Genomic DNA, 664 nt, shown 5'->3' on the forward strand with positions numbered 1-664 from the left:
GCAGCAGCAAAATCCGTCCACTGATTCCCGGAGAGGGTATAGCTGCCTCCTTGATCCTTGCATTGAAAAACCCACCATTCTGAGCCGTCCGTAACGCTCAAATTGCCACTCAGGAGTGCGTGGTCATGATACTGGAACCTCAACTTTCTTGTATGATTACTTGCAAGATTGGTCTCAAAGATCCTGGCCATTTCTGCTTCACAAAACTTAGCCCTTGGAAGATCGTAATTTGAGTTGCACTTCTCAAGTTTTCAGTGTGTGATTCATCCCTCCGCCAAAGAGAGGTTTATATAGAACGAAGCTGCTTAACTTACTCGAGCGAACAAATAAAATAAAATCTGAATATAATTGACGAGAGAAGGCTGAATTCTTCCGACATTGTTTGAAATCGATCGACTGGTTTCATTCATGCAGATACATTTTTTAGCCTTTGTTAGTTATTGCAAGAAAGCTTAACGATTTTACTAACAAATAATATCGAGCATGATCAGAAACCAAGGTCAAATTAGAAGAGAAGCGTCAGCAAACAAAGGTTGATGATTGCGAGATGTCGGCATTTTCATTCCAAAAAGAGAAAAGTTTAGAAGTGGACAAACGAACGAGAACTAAAATCCCAGACATAAGATCAACAAGGATAAGGATCATCATGCTCGCGAGATGCAAA

Source organism: Theobroma umbraticum, unplaced genomic scaffold (assembly GCF_002168275.2).
Source record: "Theobroma umbraticum cultivar Fairchild unplaced genomic scaffold, ASM216827v3 scaffold_50.0, whole genome shotgun sequence".
NCBI classification, from domain to species: domain Eukaryota; kingdom Viridiplantae; phylum Streptophyta; class Magnoliopsida; order Malvales; family Malvaceae; genus Theobroma; species Theobroma umbraticum.